The sequence below is a fragment of the Lissotriton vulgaris genome, chromosome 7 (genome assembly GCF_964263255.1).
Source record: "Lissotriton vulgaris chromosome 7, aLisVul1.2, whole genome shotgun sequence".
Taxonomy (NCBI): Eukaryota; Metazoa; Chordata; class Amphibia; order Caudata; family Salamandridae; genus Lissotriton; species Lissotriton vulgaris.
This window is the reverse complement of record NC_141695.1, coordinates 676924866-676949866: the sequence shown is the minus strand read 5'-3', so window position 1 is coordinate 676949866 and position 25001 is coordinate 676924866. Positions and strand designations below refer to the sequence as shown.

At 44.0% G+C, this 25001-nt stretch overlaps 1 long non-coding RNA gene across 3 annotated transcripts in view; it reads right to left on the bottom strand.

The window, feature by feature from the left end:
• LOC147702231 (uncharacterized) overlaps positions 1-25001 on the bottom strand; it is a 282095-nt gene that overhangs the window by 102723 nt on the left and 154371 nt on the right. For all 3 annotated transcript variants that reach the window (XR_015297512.1, XR_015297511.1, XR_015297510.1), the window contains exon 2: positions 20548-20621. This is a non-coding gene — a long non-coding RNA (uncharacterized LOC147702231). The remainder of the gene's footprint in view (positions 1-20547; positions 20622-25001) is intronic.

Sequence of the window (25001 nt, the reverse complement as noted above, 5' to 3'; positions counted from 1 at the left end):
CCAATATTCTCATTGCTAGCTGCAATTTGAGGAAACAGCACTTTTAAGATAACTATCCCAAAATAAACATGTAATATAAAATATACATGTCTGGTAAAATGTGAAATATGGTCCTATATTGCCATGTAGGGGTCCTGATGACAATCACAATCTGGTTTATGATGTCATCGGGTTCTCTGTTATGTATGCTATAACTTTGTGTGTGCGTGCCTGTGTACTGTCGTTTGGAAAATATTTATGTTTCACTAAAATATATATCAACTATTTGTTTCCAAAAGTCTTCTCGATATGTACTTTGAAATCCTTCTTTGTATGAATGTATTTGTCATTAGAAATAGATATCCGTTACCAGGTGTTTTGTCCAGGCATGAGCCACTCTATCTTTAAGACCAAAATGGTCCTTTTCTAAGCAAATGGAAATATAAATAATATTAATTTGACAATTTTCTTTTCACTTTATTAGAAAATAAAGTCAACAGAATTACATATAAAAAACAAGATGTTTCTCCACCAGAATCAAGCAATGCGATATATAAGGAGCCACAGAAATATTATTACATTCGTTGGGTACAGGTGATGATCCCAGGATAAAGAAAGAAGTAAAAAGTAAATCTGGACAACCATATTCCCAAAATGAATGAGCATTCAGCGACACCCTCCCTAACTCACTCCCCCTACTCAAATCAATTCCACCCCACCACAGCCTACAAGGTCTGCAGTAGTTATCAGACCCTGGGCACATGCCAGCGCTTATCGTGCAGAGTTATTCCACATATGCCAAGAAGGGGGTCCATGTTTTGTCGAAGCACAACTATGTCTGTCATACTATGACTGTCACATTCTCCATAGCATATAAATCCCAAATTTTGACCCACCACAAAGCCATAGTAGAGATCTCTGGACACCTATATCGGAAGCCAATCACCAAACCTGTGGCCAGAAAACATTGTGTGATCAGTTTACTTGAAATGGGGTTGAGGTGGTAGAGTCCCTCATCATCTGACACCCAATGGAACACCTGAAGGGGGTGGGGATTAAGCGTAACTTGCAGGATAACAGAGATTTGATGGAGCACTTGCTACCAAAAATCATAGTCAAACAGGCATACCGACCACGTATGGATATATGTGCCCTGAGTCCCACACCCCCGCAAACAACTGTCACTTATCCCCATCATGTGGGATAGATGAGTCAGGGTGAGATATCAGAGCAGGAGAGATTTATAAGCCATTTTTTGTATTGGACACAAATAGAGGTCTTAGACACTCTGCCATAATGCGCCCCAGTCACCCCCTTTGATTTCCATACCCAGATCCTATGACTACTGTACGATATATCCAACCTTAGTAACATCTAGGTGGGGTTTCCAATGCTCTATAGAAATGTGAAATCCTCTTTTTCTTGTCTCATCCACTCAGAATATCATCTAGCAAATGCAACTCCTGTGTCCTCCCCCCAGAGAGTGTTGACCTGATGAGTCCAATAGGTCAGCTGCGTCATTCTGTTCAAGTCAGTGTGATGTATTGAGAAGTGAGTCGTACTCTGGTCCTTGGTCTTGGGGACCCTGTCTATATATCTTGAAGGGTGAGGTCCACATTCCAACTCCACCTGCGGAACCTCCCCTCGCAGTAGGAAGTCTGAGTTACTAAGACCTGGGGTGTGCGAGGAAGATTATAGCCTAAATTGATGAGTGCGGGCAGCCTGTCTCCAATGATGTAAAGAGAACAAGGTAGAGGACAGCAAGCTGCCAACAGACGGAAGGCAGCTTAGCGGAAACCATGGTAAATGCTAAAGAGGGAGCTGTTCTAATTGAACTCAGGGCTTAGTGGGGTCAGAGATCCAGTCAGAGATCCAGTCCAACGGCTGAACAATTTGGGCAGCCATAATATAGTGAGCCACATTTGGAACTCCAAAACAAGGAATGATAGGGGGCCGCTTTATCCACCTAAGGGGGCATGTTAGTCCATATGAATGTCCATAACTTCTTCTGGATGAGTATGACCATCGCTTTCGGAGTAGGAGAACCCTACCAACATATAGAAGTCTCAGTAAGAAGTTCTAATTGAGACAGTTGCCCATCCAGAAAATTACTAATCAAACCTATATTACTAATCAAACCTATCTATAGAGGTCCTTGAAGAGTATGTCCAGGAGAGACAGGATATTCAAAAGAAACACATCCGAAGGGTCCCATGAGATAGAAACCCATAAATACAGAAAATCGCCTGCGGTCCAAGCAAACTCCCTGGGCTCGGCTTGTTGAAAAGCAGTCATCAAGGTACTCACCCTCATACCGACCAATTTTTTGTAATTGATTTTGAAAGTTGCACACCTCCCTATACTGTCTGAGAGGGGCCTTGAGTTAGTTTAAAGAATCAACAGGGTGAGTCTGGTGTCCGTGAACACCATGATCTACCCATAGAAAGCCCCTTTATGTCTGGATAATAGGTTCAACACAAAGGTAGAACAACGTGGGAGACATGGGGCACCACTGAAAAGAACTGAAGACCTTTGTTAAATGAGGGACCAACATCTCCCTGAAAGACTTGTAAAAAGAATTAGGGAACCTGTTGAGTCCCTGGGTTTTATTATTTGGCAGGGACTTGATAGTGGCCATCACCTCCTACTCTGTAACAAAGGGATCCAGTTCCTCCCACCCTCTTCAGGAATATCCGGGAAGAGGAGGGTTGCTAGGTACTGGTCTTGCTTAGCTGAGTCCAGGATTCCCCCTGGTACAGCTCCTTGTAAAAGAAGACAAAAGAATCGCTAACGTCTGCATTGGTGGAAAAATAGGATTCCTCCGCTGTTGTGATCCCCTTTATCTCTATGTAGTTCTTAGCCCGGACTTCCCTAATCTTGTAAGCCAACAATCTGTTGGCCTTGTTCCCTTTTTTGTAGTATAATTGTTTAGTTCTCAACAGTTTATAGGCCGCATCTTTGTTCAACAGGGATTCTAGTTCTCCTCTCGCTTTGTGAAGCTTTCTATAAGCAAGTAGCAAGGCTGTCTGTTTATGTTCTTTTTTAGTTTTGAAATTGCTTCTAGTTTCCCCTGTTGGAATTTACATAGAGAGAAAAAGGTAGGACTATACGCTTTAAACTCTCCTCTCATCTCTGCTTTGGCCGCGTCCCACATCGTCGCCCAGAAGATATCCTCAGTTAAATGAAGCTCAAACACCTCTTTGATGTTGAAACAAAGAACTGGATCGTAGAAATCGTTCTTGCTCATTTTCCAGGGGCACTTTGACAGACCGTGGAGGCACGGTCAAAAGCGACAAATTGACGAATTCATCACCTGACAAAACCTGGGTCCCAATAGTTGTATCATCTACTCTAGACAACAGGCTGGCAGAGATAAGAAAAAAATTGATTTGTTCAAAAAATATAAATAATCCCGATCATGGGGGTGAAAATGATGCCAGGCATTCACCAAGTTCAAGTCGGTCATGCCTTGGAAAAAAGACTGTGGAGGGTGAGATGCTCCCCATGAGGGGGGCGAACGATCCAACGCTGAGTCTAAAGTCACATTATAATCCCCTCCCAGTATCATGAGGTGGCCAGAAGCAGCCACTGTGGCTGGGAACAAGTCGGCAAAGAAGGACATCTTGTGGTCGTTGGGACCATAAATGGAATCTATAGTGTATGAGGTGGTGTCATCAGAAGCTTTTGAATCATAACCCCTCATAAGTGGAAGAATGCAATTGATGGGGATAGTGGCACCGCCTGAACCTGGGTACATCTTTTGCCAGCAGTGGGTCTCCTGGAAAAACACGACATCTGCACGCCTGGAGAACAGCCAACAGAGAAGTGTTTTGCTCTCACAGGGGGTATTGAGGCCTAGCACTTTGATGAACCCAAAATTTAGCATAGGATCAACTACCATTAAGGGGAGGAAACCAGAAGGGCCCTACCCAGTCTGACGAATAAAACTTAATCAGCAAAGAAGCAAGCGATTACAGCTGCACATAGCTAAAGAGGCACCTCTATTAGTCATAAAATACCAGTATCGTACTGCACCGCAGAGACAGTCCTGAGCCCCAGGAGTCAGCAGCGTTGAGTCCCAAGCAACACCATCACCAGGGTCAAGGAGGATCACCTTGGAAATGGAAAAAGAGAAAATGGGGGCAAGAGAGACAAAGACCTCCTGGCCATCAAAGATGCTTTCTGTCCATCTACAGTTCACTGTTCATGCTATGCTGGCCATTTCTCACTGGCGTTGTAGCGATCTGCGGGAGCACTGTATCTTCCATTTGGGTTGGATCTATCCCTGCGAGCTTGGGAAGTCACCTTCTTCAGATAACAGTCCCAGCACCCACATTCCTTCATTAACAGAAGAGAGCGCCACAGGCTTATCCTGGTAGCAAAAGAGGATTTTAAAGAGGGAACCCAGATGGTAGGAAATGTTAAGGCTCTGAAGATGGTCTGTAATGGGCTCATATTACTTGCAGGGTATACGTTGATATTTGTAGGTGTAGGTGGCAGAGGCGGGGACAGTGAAGTAGAGATAGAGATATGAGTGGAATGGGTGAAGGTGACAGTTGTGGAGACAGTGAGGTAGAGACAGAGAAAGGTGTGGAAAGGGTGTAGGTGGCAGAGGTGGGGACAGTAATGTGCAGATAGCGATAGGGTTGGAATGGGTTTAGGTGGCAGAGGTGGGGACAGTGAGGTAGAGATAGGAGTGGAATGGGTGCAGTTGAAAGATGTGGGGACAGTGAGGTAGAGACAGAGATAGGTGTGGAATGGGTGCAGGTGGTAGCGTCAGGGTCAGTGAGGTAGAGACACAGAAAGGAGTGGAATGGGTGCATGTGGCAGAGGCAGGGACAGTGAGGTAGAAACAGAGATAGGAGAGAAATGGGTGTAGGTAGCAGAGGTGGGACAGTGAGAAGGTCAGATAGAGATAGGTGTTTGATGGGTACAAGTTTACAGTGGTGTGAATAAGAAAGAAATGTGTACATGGAAAGAAACAGGTAGGGAGAGAAGCGGGCTGGGAATTGTACCAGGCAAACAGTGACATGGACAAACTTTGCCATAGTCAAAAAAAGAAACACATACAATTAATCACTAAGGGGCGCATGCATTATTCAAAATACCGGTCGCAGAATCGGCCCCTTTGCGACCGGTATTTTTGCATTTGGGATGCATCAACCCAAATTCGCAATGTTAGTAATCGCATAATTTGTGATTACTTAAATTGTGAATGCATTTAGGGAATTGCAAATTGTGATTACCTAAATGCAATGCATGATGCAATTTTAAATTGCGATTTCGCAATTAGGGATTGCAAATTACCATCAATTTGAACAAAAAGTGAATTTTTCAAAGTTCCATGTTACACACACACATGTCCTTGGGGCATGTGTGTCCGCAACATGTGGTCACATGGCAATTTCTTGGGTGCATTTAGGATGTTCTTTTGGTACCCTTGAAATTGCATGCGCAATTTGCGAATACCTATTTGGTACTCGCAAATTGCGCATGCAATTTCTATTTATTCCTATGGGCTTCTAGGCCCATAGGAATGAATGGGAAGCTATTCCTTAATTGCAATTCACAATATGTGAGTCACAATTAAGGAATGTGTAAGAATCACAATTTTTTTGCGATTCCTACATGCAAAAGTAATTGTGATTCCTAAAGATTTCTTAAAAATCGCAATTTTGGAATCTCGATTACTTACTTTGATGCATGTGGCCCTAAAACCATTGTGTTCTAAAGTTGAAATGCACCACATTTATAAAGCATTATTATTTTAGTTTCAAGAAATGCAAACCACAGTCATCATGGTTGCTTATTAGTTGAAATACAGAAAAATTGTGCTATCTCACAAAAAACTTACAAAAAATGTCAGATTTTCTTGCAGTTTTAAAATGTCTAAGTGTGTGCAAACTCTCTGTATATCAGACATAAGTTCAACTCTTAATAACAAAATCGCAGCATATGAATAGCCGAGATACCTAGACAGAATGCCACTTTCTGGCGCATTTTTCACACGTCCTATGTATGTGCGAATCTTGTTATAAATAATATGCTTTATAGCTCACTTTTTGAAATCTTAGCAAATCATTTCGGCTTAGACTATTGTGTTACAGCGTTCTTAATATAATATGTATACTTTTATTTGGCTTCCTACAAAGTTTACAGGATGCAGATGGAGAAAGGATAAGCATTAGCAACGTGTAGCGGTTCTCGATTAAAAGCTACAGGTCATGTCCCATCTCCAATCCCTCAAAAGGACTAATTCAGCCTCCATCACCAAAACCTGATCGGATACAAATGGAACAATGTATTCATCTGAAAAATGCCAAGGACTCGACGGACAGCCCATCCAAGCAATCACCTACCATGAATAACACAAGCAAGCCAATTCCGGAAGGGGCTGACCCAAAACTCATTCTCTCTACTTACCATCTTATGGTACCTTTCAAGAGACTTGATGACATGATGTCATAGCCAGACCTAAAAAAGGGGCTGAATTCCCAGTAAACTGAGAGAGAGAGAAGGGGAGAGAGAGAGAGAGAAAGAAAGAGAGAGAGAAAACAATGTGAAGCAGTGAACCTCCAATGCAAGTGCTCCCACTCAGTCTCTCCCAGGATACTACATTGCAGTTCAAATCTGAGACAAGCAATGGCACCCATCAACACATCCGCACCCTGAGGTGGGGTCAGCACAGAGGCCAAAGCCATGGCACTGAACTTGCACCTTTGTTCTAAACTGCACAGGCAGATCATGGCCTCTCAGTCTCAGATACGGAATTGAAGACCTTCTTGATCAGTGATATCTTCATCTAGACCTCATCCAATTATCTGCTCCTGTGTTTATCTTTATGCCTCTATGTTCCCTTAATCGGGCAGAGACTGAATGATAAGGTAGCAAATGCCAACACTCTGAGACAAACAAAGGCAAGGAACACAAACTCAGGGCATACACACTCAACAGGTGTATGATGATACAATGACATTTATCGAGCTGCTGGAACCAGGGGGCACATGCATCAACCTATTTAGGAAGTGCAAACGGTGCGAATCGGTAAATTCGGCCGTTTGCGCTTCCTAAATAGGTTTTTGGGATGCATGAAACATTTTTTCAAAATTCGTTTTTTTTTGCATTTCCTAAAAAAGCGAATGCATTTAAGGAATCGCATTTGTGCGATTCCTTAAATGCAATGCATCATTTTTTTTTAAAATGCAAATTTTGAAATAGGAAGTGCAAATTAACACGAGGTTGAACCTCGTGTTAATTTGCGAAATTGTTTCAAAAAGCACAAAAATGCATTTTGAAAAGTGTCATGTTACAGACACACATGTCCTTAGGACATGTGTGTGTGAAACGTGCACTTTAAAATACATTTCAGGGGTGCAGGGGGGGTCCTTTGGACCCCCCTCTGCACTCTTGCAATGCATCAACAAATTGTGATTTCCTAAAAAAGAAATGCAAAACGGCATTGATTCCTATGGGCCTCTAGGCCCATAGGAATCAATGTAATGCCATTCCTTAATTGCGATTCGCAATTAAGGAATCGCAAAAATTCTGAAATTTAAGAAATCCTAAAAAAATTTAGGATTTCTTGATGCATAGGATTTTGCAATTCCTAAATAGCGATTCCTTAATTTTCGCTATTTAGGAAATGCAAAATCCTAGATTGATGCATGTGCCCCCAGATGGATACAACAGCGGTGTGTGTATGCCTAATTGTTGCAGTCATGTCGATGGAGTCCAACGGACCACGCAAAGAGTGGTAAGGATGGATTGTGGTTTCGAGAGCTCCCTCAAAAGCTGACAGGGTTTCTTGGAATGGATTGCCGCTGTTCCTTCCCATTGAGGTTTGTGTCACGTCCAAAGGTATTACATTTCTTCAAATTTCCAGCCAAACTGTAATTGCATTAAATCTGCTCAAAGGCACTATTTATTCAGGGAAATTATCATGGACAGCAGCCAATTGATCTTGTATACAGCACGTGAAATGATTCTTTTTTGTCTGAGATGCAGCAGGCTGGGAGCACTGCTAGGCTGGCTTTAGGGCAATGCAAAGTCATGTACATAAAGGGGGAATTCAGACTAAGTCCTCCTCACCTGGGAACTGGAGCTCACCCTGGGGCCTGCTGCATGTCACACATCTAAGGTTAATTGGCAGGAAAATCTAATGACTTCTTAACGATATAAACCTATTGGCAGCCAGTTACGCCTTTTTTTCTGCAATTTCTTGGGAATGGAACAAAAACAAATAGTTCACGGTTGCAGCAGGCAAACGCAAAGCGTTATTCATTGGAATTAACCAGACAAGTTATTAGAATTTGCAAAGCAACTGGGACGTTGGTAAGGTTTTAGAAAAGTGTTAAATTATAATACCGAACATTGCAAATATTAGAAAAAATGGCGAGTTTTTAGAAAATCATTAAATTATAAAACCGACCTTTGCAGAGGTTAGAAAAAATGATACACTCAGCTGAAATATGCCAGTTGCTTTTAGATATGGCTGGGGTACACGATCGTTAGAACATGTTATTGCTAGCCAGCTCTAAAAGATCTTATTTGTATTTTATTTCCATGCCAGTACAAACAAGGGAGAGTAAGTTTAGAAGACAGAAAGAGAAGGAGAGAGAAAAAGATGGGGAGAGAGAGTAGTATGTGTCTGGTGTTTGTGTGAAATAAAAAGGCATTCTCTGTGAAAATTAGTACATATCAAGGCCCTTCTTTATCCACAGATATGAATCATTTTTTTGCTCAAATTATGAATGTTTTCTCAAGGAATAAATAGAAAGATTTAAGATGTGACATTGGACATGTAAGAATGGCAAGGGGCGACCAATCGGTCCCCCCGAACGTATGGCAGAGTACCACGATCCCCCCGGGAAGCCATCTTGGGCGGGAGGCGAGTCTCGGCTGGTATGCCCGAAGCGGCGTAGCCGGGGCGCGCCTTTTCCCGCCCTAGAGTGGGTTGGCCTAGACACTGACGCGGCTGGCCACGCCCTTGGGGCAGGCAGGGGCGGGTTTACGCCCGCCCTGAAGACGGATAAAAGGAGGAACAAGACCGGAAAGCATCCTCTTGTTCCTGTGCTCTGAAGCTGCACCTCCTCGCTGCACGTGAGCTCGAGACGGAACGAAGAGCCATTTTTGAGCGTTGTAATCTTTCTCGTTTGTTTTACAGATACTCTGTCGGGGAATGCCGAAGAAGGCGGGAAAGCGAATGACTACCGAACAGATGCTGCGTGTTCTCATGAAGGAGATGACCGACCTAAAGAGGCGGATGGATAAAAATGAGGAAGGGGGCCCGAAACGTCCTTTGGAGGGAACGGCCCCGGGAGGAAAAGGCAAGAGGCCCAGGAGAGGAGCAGCTGGGGGAGATACCCCGGGTCCCAGTGCCCCGCTTGAAGCACCCACTCCTGTGCCGGAGGAAGGGAATCCGATTCCCGTGGTGGTCACCCCCGTGTCCGGGGAAGACATGCCGCCCGAGCTGGCAGCACAAGTAGCAGCGTGGTTGGGTAAAAGTAGCAAGGGCGCCACGGCTGTCGACGCGCAGGTGTTAATGAAGCAACTGCGGGAAACTCGTGAAGCAGCGAAGGTATCCACGCCGGCTGCGGCCGTAGAGAAGCCACAGGGGACGGTTTTAGTCGCAGAGACAGCGTCCAGTTCAGGTAAGCGGCCATTGCCGATTGCGAGGGAAGAGTCGGCTCCCTCTCGAAGGGAGAGGTTGGGTCAGCATGTTCCTTTAGCTATTAAAGAAAAGATATGGGCAGGGGAATATGTAAACATCTTCTCGTTGCTTACTGATCATTATGAGATGGAGCATGTTAAAGGTCAGAAGGATCTCATGCATCCGAGTGTTTGGCGCGCAAAGATGGCCGCCTTTAAGGTTAATGAAAACGTTGGCAATTGGGGCAAGGCATGGGGAATTTTCACATCGATCTTGGGAGAACGGAGGCCCGAATTGCTACCCGAATTGCCGAGTTATCAGTCAAGGATCATGGGGTACTCGGTGTCACACGAGGGTAATCATTGGTTTTGCTATGATAATCTTTTCAGAAAAGCAAAAGAACATGATAAAAACTTAACTTGGGATTGTTATGATTCTGTGTCCTGGTCCAAAATGAAGGAGACTGGTATGTTGAAAGTGCCATTAGTAGGGAGTAATGTGGGCGAATCCTCCCGTCAGTATGCGGGGACGCTTTTTCGATCAGGTACGGGTACCGACAATCACTCGAGGCCTACCGGTAATACAGGTAAAAAGGGGGTTTGTTGGAATTTTAACAGGAGTAAATGTACTAGGCCCCAGGGATCGTGCAAATTTAAACACGAATGTAGTGGGTGTGGGCAATCATCCCATCCTGAGTCCACGTGCAGAGCCAAAACGGGTGATAACGGGGGTAGAGGAGGTGCCAAACAGGTCTAACATAGTCCGAGGGGCGCCTTTACCTACCCCGATTGATACCTTGGCAATGATTCCCTGGCTCAGTGAATACCCGGATCGTGCTTCCGCTGGGGTGTTGCGGAACGGGTTTTCATATGGTTTCCGCATCCCAGTGGGGGACTTTCAGGGTGTGGAAAAATGCAAAAATCAGATATCGGTCTTGCAGCATACGACCGTGGTACAGGAAAAGATCCGGAAGGAGGTTACTCGAGGTCGAGTCGCCGGTCCGTTTAGTGTACCCCCGGTGGCTAACTTTGTCTGTTCGCCTTTAGGAGTGGTCCCCAAGAAGGACCCGGGTGAGTTTCGGCTGATACATAATTTGTCAGCCCCACGTGGTCTTTCCGTAAACGAAGCGATAGACCCGGAAATGTGTTCGGTACGGTACGCATCTTTCGATGAGGCCGTGGCCATTTTGAATCGCCTGGGGCCCGGGGCGCTGATGGCAAAATCTGATATCGAGTCAGCGTTCCGGTTGCTCCCGGTACATCCAGACGATCAGCGTCTACTGGGTTTCATGTTTCAGGGTCAGTATTATATGGATAGATGTATGCCGATGGGATGCTCAATTTCTTGTGCCTATTTCGATGAATTCAATAGTTTTCTACAATGGGTCTTCACAAAGAAGACGGGTTTTCAACATGTGATGCATTATCTCGATGATTTTTTGTTCCTGGGGGCAGCCGGGGATCCGGAATGTGGGCAAGCTTTGGCTGCATTTTGTGTTTTAATGAATCAGTTTGGCGTGCCATTGGCACCAGGTAAGACGGTGGGTCCTTCGACTTGCCTCGAGTTTCTGGGGATCGAGTTAGACTCCGGAGAAGGTTGTTTCCGTTTACCAAGTGATAAAGTGTTAAAGTTCAGGGCATCCCTGCAAATGTGTTTGAGTGAAGCTAAGGTTAAGCTGCATCAGTTACAGCAGTTAGTGGGCCAGTTGAATTTTGCCCTGAGAGTTATACCTATGGCCCGCCCCTTTTCCCGTTCGATCGCTCAAACCATGGGCGGATTGAAGGAGGGCCATCATCGCACGAGGCTCTCGGCCGAGGTCCGCCAGGACATGCGCATTTGGTTGGCATTTCTGGCGGATTTCAATGGTCGAGTCGTCTGGAATAAACCAGCCGTGTCCTCTGAGGAGCTGGGGCTGTGGACAGATTCGGCAGGGAGTGTAGGTTTTGGTGCCATTTTCGGTGCTCGATGGTCTGCACAAAAATGGCCGGCATGGTGGCATAACAGTGGACTGACAAGTAACATTGCTTTCCTGGAACTTTTCCCCATTTTCGTGGCCCTGAGAACGTGGCCCGAAGGGTTCAGAGATCACTCTGTGGTATTTTGGTCTGACAATATGACCGTGGTTGAGTGTATCAATAGTCAGGCAGCACGATGCAAATGGGTTTTGAGGCTGCTCAAGGAAATCGTATTACTGTGTATGCAACTGAATGTGTTGTTCAAAGCAAGACATGTCCCTGGGGTCATGAACCAGGCGGCTGATGCCCTTTCTCGTTTTCGTATGCAGGCCTTCTGGGGTTTTCTGCCCACAGCGGACCCGGAGCCGGCACCCTTTCCCGAAGCGCTTTGGTCTCTCGGTGCCCCGAACTTCGTAACCTCGTGGGAGAGAGTTTAGCACCCAGGACGAGGAAGGCATATGAAGGGGCGTTCCGGTCCTATTTAGCCTTTTTGGGGACTGCTAGAGAGGAGCTTTGGGGCCAGGAGGAAGGGGTTGTGAACTTTCTGATGTCATTACATATGGCAGGGAAAACGGTGGCCACGGCCCAGAGGCATCGGGCTGCCATTTCCTTTGTTGCTAGGGCTCATGGGATCCAGGACCCGACAGCGTCTTTCGTTGTGCAAAAAGCGCTACGTGGGTGGCAACGCCTTGAGGGTCGCAGAGTAGATGAGAGGCGCCCAATAGGTTTGGATAGGTTGGCCCAGTTATTATCCAGACTCCCTACAACATGTTCGTCTCAGTTTGAGACAGTGTTATTCCGAGCCGCTTTTACGCTGGCATTTCATGGGGCTATGCGGGTAAGCGAATTAGTGGCAAGGAACAAGCAGGATGTGACGGGAGGACTGTGCGCAGAGCACGTTCAGATCAGAGGGGAGACGATGACTGTCTCGTTTGTGAGGTCCAAAACCGACAGAGTGGGATGGGTGAATGCATAATTATACGCAGGATTCCCGGGTCGTCCATGTGCCCAGTGAAGTGTTTAGAGGATTATTTAACACAAAGGGTGGCATCATGGGGGGGGACCTTGTTGAGACACGCTGACGCCACCCCACTGACAAGGTTTCAGTTTCAGCGGGTGCTTGCGATGTCGATTACAGCTGCGGGCTTGAACCCGGGTGAATTTGGGACCCATTCCTTTCGGATAGGGGCTGCTACAGAGGCTACAGCCAGGGGTCTGAATGTGGAACAAGTTAAACGTGTGGGGCGTTGGTCCTCCAATTGTTATAAAAGGTATGTGCGTTTGCACATGTTGTGAAGCCGTAATGATGTACTCACGCTTCTTGTTTTTGTTTGGTTTTCAGTTACGCAAGCCTACGAGGCGGGGCGGACTATGCAGTCGACCCAACACCGGGCCAGCGGTCAGACATCACCGGCTGTTAAAAAGGAGGTGTGGGTCGTGGGCCACTCATACGTGAGGCGTGCCGCGGACGTATTCAAGGCAGGTGACATGGTGCACGTGGCTGGGGAATACGGGTACAGGGTGTCCTTCTACGGAAAGGGCGGTCTCTGTATTGACCAGTTCCAATCATTTTTCGAGGGTTTGCTAGGGCGGACGAGGTCACCGCCGTCTGTAGTCATAGTACATCTTGGGGGCAATGATTTGGTCACCACTGGTAGACGACTTCTCCTGGAAGCGATGCTTTCCACTGTAAGTTGGTTAGCGAGGAGAGTTCCAGGGTGCACGATTGCATGGTCCCATATGATCCCACGGAAAGTGTGGCGGGGGGCTTTTTCGGTGTCTGCTTTAAATCACTCTGTGAGAAAAATTAATAACAAAGTAAGTAGGTTGTTCCGTGCCAATGCACTGCATTCTATCGCGCATGGATGCATTAATGATGACAGTATGTACTTGGGGGATGGTGTTCATTTGTCTCGGATTGGGAATGAGTTACTCATAGGAGACTTCATAGCTTGGCTGAAGACGTTAAACATGACCTTTAGGTAGGAGTGTGGTGGGGGGTCCGGATAGCCGGTCAACTATCCGGACCTGTGGCGGTAAGGTCATGATCGGTGAGCACTAATTGGAAGATCCCTATGAGTGGGCGTCACCCATTACGGATGGGGGCGCTCGGGGGAGGTGGCCATTGGCCCCTCAACGGGGAGGCGGTCCCTTCTAAGGATGGGTCGCCGAAAGGAAAGGGAAGGCGGTCAAGGCCCCTTCATGGGTAGGAGGGGTTACAGCCCCCTCCTGGGGAATTTCCCGGGGCCAGTACGTCTGCGACGGCAGATGTGGTAAGTTGTGTGGGGTTTGGGGGGGGTCTACGCTACCTTCTAGATACCTCACACGAGTCCTCGTACGACCTTTAAGTGGCGTCGAGTTTTATTGGGGCCCCCGTCAAGTCAAGGGAAATTGGTAGTTGCACTGAGGTAAGCCTCCGTGCCGCCCCTCACAAGTGAGGGGGATATGTCTGGGTTAGGGATCTTGACACCGGTTACGACCTTGCCGTTGGCCCTTAAACGTTAGGATGTACAATTTCAAAAGTTAAGTAAATGTTTGGTAGGATGTTAGTTCGGCTAGGAGAACCTTTGTACTAGAGGATATGTTAAGGTTAGCCAAACATCGCAATGTGGTAATGAAATTGTACATAATATGAAACTGTTTATTTTAATGTTTTAATTTTGTTTCATATTTTAATAAATACGGCCCGGGAGGGTCACTCCCTCCCGTCTCCAAAAACTTCAGAACTGTTTCCGGTTTCCCATCCTTGGGGATTGTGTTGAGAGGGGGTGGCGGGTATCTCAGCCATATGGCAAGGGGCGACCAATCGGTCCCCCCGAACGTATGGCAGAGTACCACGATCCCCCCGGGAAGCCATCTTGGGCGGGAGGCGAGTCTCGGCTGGTATGCCCGAAGCGGCGTAGCCGGGGCGCGCCTTTTCCCGCCCTAGAGTGGGTTGGCCTAGACACTGACGCGGCTGGCCACGCCCTTGGGGCAGGCAGGGGCGGGTTTACGCCCGCCCTGAAGACGGATAAAAGGAGGAACAAGACCGGAAAGCATCCTCTTGTTCCTGTGCTCTGAAGCTGCACCTCCTCGCTGCACGTGAGCTCGAGACGGAACGAAGAGCCATTTTTGACCCACCCACCAGTAAGCATGAGCGGATTTTGCAGATTGGCAATCCGCGAATTTTGCGGATTTGCGGATTCGCAATCCGCAAAATCCGCGAATTCCCGCGAATTTGCGGATTTTTTTTTTTTTTGTGTTCGCCCGTGTTTCTGCCAGTTCGCGAGGGTTTTTACAATTTCGCAATTTGCGAACTTACCTGTCGGGTCGCAAGTTTGGCGAACTTGTTGTTTCTACGTGTCCAGCCTGTTTGGGACACTCTTCTTCATCACTGCCACTCTCTGTCACCACTGCCACTCTCTGACTACTCATGCCAACCTCTGGCCCACCCATGCCACCCTCTGTTTCATCACCACACCCTCTGGTTGTCCAGTGTACATTATTTTCGGCAAAGCAAAGCACACCTTCCCTGCCTCAAGTGACCTGAATTAATTTGGGGCTGATTAATGTGTCACAGAATATTTTTTTAGCTGGCACCTGCTTCCTTAGTGCGCCCTGATTAGTGATCTTTTGCACTTGCTAAGTGCTTTCATTGTTGCAAAATTAGTTACAACACCTGCCCTGCCCCAACTGACAATAATGAATTAGGGGCTGATTAATGGATTTTAACTTCCAGCCTGGCTCCTGCTTGTCTCCCTTAGCTGTAATTCAGGACCTTTGTGGCATATGTGTAACTATTCTGAGGTTCAGAGCAGGGTCACATAATAGTTTCAACTGGCAACTGAACTCTGGAGGGGCCCCTCAGGAAGCACTACAGGAAATGGCTACTAATGATGTGCCTGAACTTTTGAACCTGGTAAGTAGTTACTTTCAGTTTTGCTAAAATCGTATTTCTGCAATTTTGCACTTATTCGCGGGGCGCGAACTCACGCGAACAGTGCGAGCAGCGCGAGCAAAATCCGCTGCTCGCGGATTTGCGGATTTTGCGGGAAATTCGCAAATCTCGCGGATTGCGGATTTCCCGAAAATCCGCAAAATCCGCGAGCGTAACGGATTTTCCGCTCATGCTTACCCACCAGCCCCTGAAGACAGCGAGTGGTTTTAAATAAAGTTTGATTTATAATTCTTATTTTCGTTTACAGGTTGCGGTATTATCGTGAAGATTTTGAGTATGCAATAAAGAATGATCGTTTTGTGTTATGTTTTGCAAATAAAGTAATTCTGCTTTAGTGTTCATCAGTAGGCATGCTTTGAATAAAGTTGTTGTTGCTACTGTCTGTTATATTTAATCTTTAGTTATTTAGTTATCATTGTCGTATTTATTTTGGTCGGGCGGTAAGGTCATGATCGGTGAGCACTAATTGGAAGATCCCTATGAGTGGGCGTCACCCATTACGGATGGGGGCGCTCGGGGGAGGTGGCCATTGGCCCCTCAACGGGGAGGCGGTCCCTTCTAAGGATGGGTCGCCGAAAGGAAAGGGAAGGCGGTCAAGGCCCCTTCATGGGTAGGAGGGGTTACAGCCCCCTCCTGGGGAATTTCCCGGGGCCAGTACATCTGCGACGGCAGATGTGGTAAGTTGTGTGGGGTTTGGGGGGGGGTCTACGCTACCTTCTAGATACCTCACACGAGTCCTCGTACGACCTTTAAGTGGCGTCGAGTTTTATTGGGGCCCCCGTCAAGTCAAGGGAAATTGGTAGTTGCACTGAGGTAAGCCTCCGTGCCGCCCCTCACAAGTGAGGGGGATATGTCTGGGTTAGGGATCTTGACACCGGTTACGACCTTGCCGTTGGCCCTTAAACGTTAGGATGTACAATTTCAAAAGTTAAGTAAATGTTTGGTAGGATGTTAGTTCGGCTAGGAGAACCTTTGTACTAGAGGATATGTTAAGGTTAGCCAAACATCGCAATGTGGTAATGAAATTGTACATAATATGAAACTGTTTATTTTAATGTTTTAATTTTGTTTCATATTTTAATAAATACGGCCCGGGAGGGTCACTCCCTCCCGTCTCCAAAAACTTCAGAACTGTTTCCGGTTTCCCATCCTTGGGGATTGTGTTGAGAGGGGGTGGCGGGTATCTCAGCCATAATGGAGTCTTCGGGGAGTTTACTGGACTCTAAGCAAAATGGGGAAAAAAAACAGATTGCTAGATTCTGGGAAATGCTTGTCAAAGCCCTCAAGCAGATTGTATTCCAGCGTTTGTCGACTTCCTGTTAATTTGAGAGAGTTGAAACTAAATATTATTTGAATAAATCTGATCTTAAAATTTGCTATAACTCTGCCATATCTATAGAAATTCTTTTCCAGACTCAATAAAATTAAAGTTACTGGGAAAGAGCTAACATCGATGGCTACAGTAAAGTCTTCTAGTAGAGTAAAAGCTTATTTAGAAAATATTGAACTCCACACGAAAGCTACCTACTGATACTGGAACCCTTGAGATGGCAAACCTAGTACAAATATACCATGTTTTGCTCCAACTAAGAGGTCAATTGCACCTATTTAATCTAATTTGGGAAGATTTTCTAGCTCTCTGTTTACATTTTAGGAAACCAATCTTTGACATATTTGTAATGTAAAGCATTGTTCCGTGTTATCTTACTATAAATGGATCACAACAAGGGAGTATTTAGGGAGCTGTATTATCTTACTGTGTATTTATATGTTACATATGTTTGTATATAAGTGATGTTTCTACATACTGCACCTCTGATAGCTGTTCAATATTGCCCTCATCATTTCATTTGTTATGCTTGTAACTTATATCTTGAGAACAAGAGGCTGTTTAAAGTCCTGATTCTCATCTGAATGTTTAAATAGTTAAATGGAAAAAACAATAAGTTAAATATGTTAAGCATTAACAGAAGACAAAACCTATTAATAAAAAACAATGGAGCAATGGCTAGCAAATGGCCACTAGACGGATGAACCATTAAGGAAAATAGAGGCAACCACCTTATGGCACTAGCACCATAGGCAGCAAGACAGTGCCAGGCTGCAACAAATGGCCTTGTTAAAGGGTGTGGGGAGCACCTCAATGACAACATGTAATGTGCCTGAGACTTCATGAATAAATCATTTCCCGAAACTAAAAAGCAAAGGCCATCTGAGAGGAACAAGTTGCAATATACATTTCATCAACGTAAATACCGTGGATGTACTGGATGTGGTGTTATAGAATTGGGGGAGAGTGTTGGCAAATGATTACTTGGATTTTGCAAAGATGGTTGATAAAGCATGTAGATAATGACTTGTTCCCTGATCTTCTAGGCTATGAAGGAAGAGAGCATCAGTCAATTTGTCAGTACAAAGTGCTCTGAAAGGCCAGACAAGCCAATTCCAAGTGTTCTTTTAGTTAGAGGTAACTGTTAAGAGCGAACAATAGCAATAAGTTCATTAGTTGGCAGAGGCGTCTTTGTAAAAGGGCACTGAGGCAACACATTGAAAAAGTCCCATCTCAAGAGAAAACCTGGGTTAAACAGTGGTGATGGGCACTGTTCTCCCTGCCTCTAACTACTAAAGCAGCACTATTTGATTGCAGTGCATGCATTGAAATCTGACTGAAAGTCTAGCTTCAGTGACTATTGAGGGGTCCATATGAATCCTGATAGGTACAACATAGGCACTGGTCCAGTGATGGGGACAATATTGCCTTCAATGCACCTTCATATAGTCTATATGTGGCAGGTTTACTCAGATTATATACCTATCACTTATTGTACAAGGTGAGACAGACCCAGAGGTAACAATGAGCCGGGATAGGAAAAACAGACGAGTATCAGCAGCTTCAACTGATGAGAGAAATATTTGCACCATCCCTTGCCTGAGAAAATTCAGTTGAATGGAAAGGTTGCCAATATGAATGTTTTGTGTTTTTGTTTATCCCGATTTCTGATTTAAATCGTTTCCATCTTCTTCATATGCTAGAATTGATTCTGGATGATTTCTTACAAACATCAAATGTAACCTAGAATGCACCCAACAGGTTTACTGATGAAGAGTCTTCTTCAGATGCCAGAAAATCGTAACAAAGATGTGTATCCACTATCTGTCAGTCAACCACACGGAGGAGGAACTCAAATGGACAGTCCTGGAGACACTGGATGACAAAAAAGATGCAGAGCACACTCTTTTCCAGAAGGAACAAAGATGGACCTACCTACTATGAACCTTTGACAGGGAACTTGATGATAATGGCTATCAGTTATTAACTAATAGCATACAATGTATCTCCTAGGATGCCCAATGAGCCTCCAATGTGCCCTCTATTATTGCTATGTTTTCCCTTTATTCATCTTTATATATCACATGCATCTATATCAATAAAGAAGAAAACCTAGTCTCTCCATCCCTCGCAAATCCATAATTTAGCAGCAGTTAGTGTTCTTTTTTGAGCAAAGACACATTTTCAACATCTTTATCTATTTCTCGCCTATGAAAATAACAACGGTCTAGAACTGGACATCAGTCCGACCACTGTTCAAAATTCATGTTCAGAGTTCAATGTTTAAAATTTAAAAAATAAGGAATTTTCTTTTTTATATAATAAAAATAACTAAAAATTACTGCAACTCACATTTTTTTGATTTAGAAATCTTTCTTCTTTGAAGATACACGCCGCACTATCGGTGTCGTTTTAAGATTACGAGCTCACATTGAGGCAAGACAAAGACAATTTTTTTCATAATCTCTATTTCACTTTCTCATCTATGAAAAACAGCTGCTCAGTACTTAAAATCAGATCGATGGCTCTCTGAAATTCCCACTACAGAATTTTTCTTTTTGAAGAATTTCCAGAATATGCTATTTCAGTTATGAAAGTTTTTCTTCCATGAAAATGCCCTCTCGGCCATCGATTTTTTTGTATTATGGGCTCATATCCAGCCATCTTTCCACGCTCTCTTAGGAGATACACGGTGTACTATCGGTTTCCTTCTTGATCATATGCTCACATTGAGTTTTCTTTCGTATCCTCTGGTGCTCCAATTAGGGATACCTACGTGGGGGGGGGGACACACCTGTGACTAGTCGAAGCGGGCTAGTCTGTATATATACTCCAGCTCTGTCGTCTCGTCAATGCATTCAAGACGGGAGAGACACAAAGAGCTACTCCATTCGACCTTTCTTACAAGTAAATTAAATAATCATGGGTACAGAAAGATTGAAATTCCACTTTCCATTTGCATTATCCTTGATCTGGTTACCCACTTGGTTTTTATGTTTTTTTATACGTCTCTATTCAGATGTGAAAGAACCATATTTGGTCTTCCACAACCCATGAGGCAAGACACAGTCCTACAATATGATATTTCTGTACCCGTTTTTACTGTTTATTGCAAGTTCCTTTTTTAAACATACTCATTTTAAAGAATACCCTTTGGATAAGTGATCACACTACACACCGCCTAAGCTTGTTAGCTCTAGTCTCCTTCTCTTTCTTTGCCTTCACTATAGATTTTGACAGAGTCCAATTACAATTTAACTGTTTATTTTGGATTAAAAACCCATGAAACACATAAAAGCAAGTACAGTTCTATGTGGACATTAATCGCATATAAAATATTCAAAAGATTAGTACAGTATACAAATGTTAAAAAGACAATTGTAACAATTAAAAGGAAATACGATGTTAAACACGCAACCAACAGAAAGCTTATACTGTACCCTTAATGTGCACAATAGTTTTCTAGGGTTGTGACAGTTGGTGTGGAGAGAGTCACTGGCGAGTCCCCAAACCAACTAGCATTGCCCAAGATTCCACCCATGAGTCTGAAATCATTGCAAGTAAGATTCCATCCTGAATCTTCTTTGCATCAGACCTAAAGTAATACAGTATACCTAATCCTAGGATGGGAGAGAAAACAGATGACAGTGACAGTAAGCCATTTCCTAAATAAACAGGTACGCAGGCAATGTCTTACCACTTTTAAAGTTCTGGATCTCATTAGAAAATTGAAGCCACTTCCCATGACATGGATTTAGGAATGCAATACATCTGTAAAGACACAAACAATTTATTGGTACCAGTTTCGAATTTGGCACTATTCTATGCAAATCCAAACAGAATAAACAAAAGACCAAAAAGAAAAAAAATATCTATAAATATCTATATCTATCTATCTATCTATCTATCTATCTATCTATCTATCTATCTATCTATCTATCTATCTATCTATCTATCTATCTATCTATCTATGTATCTATCTATCTATATATATATCTATATCTATATCTATATCTATATATATATATATATATATATATATATATATATATATATATATATATATATATATATATATTCACTGAAAAAACCATAGGTTTCAGGGGCGTTATAGTTAGTTGGACATTTCACTCATACAAAACCATAACTCGCGCGCCCTCAATGCACTGCTGATGACGTCACATATTACATTACTAATGACATGGTCAGTGACATCACTCATGACGTCACTGATGCCATCTCAAATGACATCACTGTCCCTTGGTTCTACCGAGGCACAAGATGGAATGGAATAGATACTTGTACAGCACAAAACTGCGACCCTACGGGTATCCTGGCGCTTGGATCAAAGATAGCATCAATAGCAGAGTCAGTTGTCAATAGCAGAGGAGCTAAGGGCCCGATGTAGGTAATATTGATTTACCGATTTTTAATTACCGAATTTTACCGATTCGGTAATTGAAAATCGGTAAATCAATGTGGTTGACATGTAGGTATTTCCAGATGTGGAAATACCGATTCTGTAACATTCGGTATTTACCGATTCTGTAAATACAGAATCGGTATTTCCCATTGATTCCTATGGGCTTCAAAGCCCATAGGGATCAATGGGAAATACCGATTCTGTATTTACAGATTCGGTAAATACCGAATTTTGCAAGGGTGCAGGGGGTGTCACTTTGACACCCTCTGGCACCCCACAAATAGGCATGTGCATCATGTGGCACACAGACATGCCCTAAGGGCATGTCTGTCTGTCACATGGCTAGGTGTGCATGCACACATGTGCATGCACACCTGAAATCGGTATTTTACCAATTCAATTCAATTCAATTATTTTATTAAATATGATTTGGAACTCCGAGGAGATCCACATATTATACAATTACAAAACACAGGATGAAATTTTAACCGTATTAAAACAACTCATACAGACAGTAATTATACAAAAGCAATTTACCATCCTACTAATAAAGTTCTAAGAAACATTTAAAGAAATTAAAAAATTTGTTGCAAAAAATTCCATTTGGGGGGCTAAGAATGGCATCCAACAGAGCTGTTGCAGAAGAAATACCAAACTGAATACAAGCCGGTTTTATCCAAAGGCGCCGGTAGGTCAATAATGCTGGACAAACTAGCAGGGCATGTTTGGAGTCTTGAATTGCTAGGTTACAGAAATTACATACGTTGGATATTCCGTGCCATTTGGCCAATAACTTATTCAGGGGGAGCAAGTCCTGCCTGAGAAGCAGCCAAAAACGGCGTAAGCCGTGCGGGATGTTCCATGACAGGTAGGGTTGTATCTGTCTGATCAAATAGGAATCGTCAACTTGTGTAACCCCTTTTTTTGTGTTATTAAATTCCGATCCCTCTCGTAACTTAGCTTCCATGTAGCTTGTTTTAGTTGTAATTTCAATTGAGTCATGGAAAGTTCTAAGATGGGTGCTTCCTCCAACTCTAAAAGAGTGATTGCTTTCCTATAGTTCTTTATTAGGATCGAGTAAGCGTTTAGGGGGCCCATCAACTCTTTTGTAATTAGAGATCTGAGAGTAGATGGCTTTCCTTTGATCAGACTAATAACCCAACGAATCACTCCTGCAAGTCCCTGAGCCCAGCTACTCCTAAGGCCAAGTTCAAGACGCAGGGTTGCAGAGCTACAACTATTATTAACCGAGATTAAATTTCTCAGTAAGGAGCCCTCCACTGTGTCTAAAAAGCCCCATTCTGCTAGGTCAATTAATTCTACCCCGTAAAGCAGAGTCGGGGGAACTTTTGCCCGAAAGGCCTCCAACAGATGAACGAAGTGTCTCTGACCTGTTGATTTGTATAGTGTTCTTAGGCCTTTACCCTGTGACTTTGCTTTTCGGGAACTGCTTTCAATGTGTGATTTGTTACTTATGTTACTAGTGACTACCATACCTAGAAAGACATACGATTTTACTCTTTCTATTTCTGACCTCCCAATTCCCAACTAATGTGGTCCAGTTTTAGTTTGTTTCGTCCCTCCAGGCACATTATCTTACTTTTAGAAATATTTATTTTCAAAAAGTGCTCTTCAGAGAAGGTGTATAGTGCATGCAGACGGTTATTAAGGCCCTTAGGGGAGAGGTCTAATATTAAAATGTCGTCTGCATACATTAAGCAGGGGATGTGTCTTTCGCCTAGACGTGGGGCAATTCCTGCACATGTTGATAAAGTAAGGGGAAGGTCACTGACATAAAGGGAAAATAGGAGGGGAGCTAGTAGGCAGCCCTGTTTGAGGCCATTTGCAGATGGAATGAGTTGAGAAAGACCTCTTTCTCCTCCCAACAGGACCTTGCACCATGTGTCATCATGCAGATCCTGGACCAAGCGTAAGAGGCTATGTGGCATTCCTAAAATGTGTAGCTTTCTCCACAATACCTGACGGTCGACCTTATCAAAGGCCGTGGAGAAATCTATGAAGGCCACATAGACTCTCCCCTTCCTCGCTCTTATATACTTATCAACTATTACCTGGAGGGCTGTTAAATTATCCAGGGTCCCATGGTTTTTTCTAAAGCCTGTCTGTTCAAGTGGAAGGATATTTGCAGATTCAACCCAAGCATTTATCCTTTTGAGCAGGCATCTAGTAAAAACTTTGCCGATTGCGTCCAGCAAAGCAATCTGGCGATAATTCTGGGGGAGGAGACGATCACCTTTTTGTACAATGGGACCAGGATACTTCCCTTCCAGGAAGGTAGGACCTTTCCGCTTAATATGCAGGAATTAAAGATAGGGCATAAAAGCTTGCTCCATTTGACCCTATTCTGCTTTAACACATTAATTGGGACTTCATCGGGGCCCATTGCCCCTGAGCGTCTCATTTCCCCAATGGCAAGTTCTATGTCTTTTTCTGAAAAAGACTCTGTCGGTGGGCTAATGTCTAAAAACCGAACTTGGGGAGAAACTGAGTGGTTACTGGCATAGAGGTTTGAGACAAAATCCCTCCATATGTGTTCCTCGATAGGGATAGGCAGCGGAATAGTTCTCGTTCCGCACCCTTCACCTATAAGGGACCAGAATTGTCTCAATTCTCCATTAATTGCAGCTTCCCTTATTTTTACCCAGATGGTATCCTCTTTTTCTTTTCGGAGAGCATATAAGAGTCGCCTCCTTCTCCTTTTTAGTGTTGTTATTTGTCGGGATTTATCCTCAGTTCTATTTAAGTATTGGGCCCTTATAAGTTTATTCAAGTCTACATTGAGTAATTTCAGAGGACAATGGATTATTTTGGTGGATTTTTTCTTGTTCTGTTTTTGAGCCCCTGTTATTATTAAATTCAAAAATAAGGAAAAAAGCTCATTTTCGCGACCATACCAAGAGGGGAGTTCGGAAATTGCTATGTCTAGCATATCCTCCAGGTAACGGTGAGCCCTTGCATTCCAATAACACCTTCCCGAACTGTTACCAAAATTTATTTGGCTACTATTCAAGGACCATTGATCACATTTAGGGGGATGTACATTCATTGAGATAGAAATAATTTTATGATCGCTGAAAATGGTATCGATTACAGCGATGTCCTTTAATAACTCAAATGAATGAGACCCTATTATAACATAATCAAGAATCGATTCCCCTTGATACGATTTATGGGTAAAGTTTGCTGGAGAGTCCGAGGGGAGACGCCCATTTGCGATTATCCCATCGATTTCAGCCAACTCATTTAGTAATAGTTTACCCCGTTTATTTGTTAATATATTTTCAGGGAATATTGCCCGAGGAATATGGAGCGTTTCTTCTCTTATTTTGTCAGAAAATAGATTTAAACTAAAGTTGGATATTTTACAATTCAAGTCCCCAGTTAAGATAATAACCATTCCAGGATCTTTCTCCTTAATGCTCTGTATATGGAGGAAAATTCTATTTAAAATTATATTAAAACCCGTTTCGGGAGGGATATAGGCATTTATCAAGGCCAGGCGGGTTCCAGCTAAGAAATTGCCTGACCCAAACAAGGTAACTACCTGGAAAAGTTTACTCGGGTCCAGGAAGTGGTTGTAGTCCCAGTTTATACGGTTGGATAATAGGCAGGCTATGCCCCCGCTGGCATGGCCTTTTTTATTCGCAGTGGCACTGCCTTCCAGAGCAAAATAGTCCTTCCCTATTTGGATACTTTCATTGCACCAT